The sequence below is a fragment of the Bison bison genome, unplaced genomic scaffold (assembly GCF_000754665.1).
Source record: "Bison bison bison isolate TAMUID 2011002044 unplaced genomic scaffold, Bison_UMD1.0 scf7180017849748, whole genome shotgun sequence".
Lineage (NCBI taxonomy): Eukaryota > Metazoa > Chordata > Mammalia > Artiodactyla > Bovidae > Bison > Bison bison.
Genome location: NW_011480321.1, coordinates 12,929 through 13,411, shown reverse-complemented (window position 1 = coordinate 13,411; position 483 = coordinate 12,929).

The window sequence follows — 483 nt, the reverse complement described above, 5'->3', positions numbered from 1 at the left end:
GGGCAAGGGGCAGGAGGTGGGGGCCGTCAAGATGGAGACTCTGGGCTCAGAAAGGGGGACTTGCCCTGGGATCTGGTTCCAAGCCATCTGATAGACACACTGCTTTCCCACACTTCCTCGCCAACCATGTAAATCAGAAGGCACCCGTGGGGATCCTGGGATGACCAGGGTGAGTGTGACCACAGCCTCTCTGTATTCACAGGAATAGAGCTCCTCAATGTAAATTCCTCTTCAAGCTCCAGGGTAAAATCCACCCTGGGCTGTGAGAGCTCACCCCTCTCTGCTCACACAGGATGGAGGTCTCAGTGAATGCAGAGCTGTTGGGTAGAAAATGGGGCTTTGGGTCTTCTCCTCTGCCTGGTGACAGCTCCCCAAGATGAGGGTCTCAGGTGCAGACACGGGTCTGTGGGGATGATTGTGACTGCAGGTGACTGACAGGGACTGATTCTCCTTGTCCCTAGCTGGTCTGTCCCAGTGCAGCTG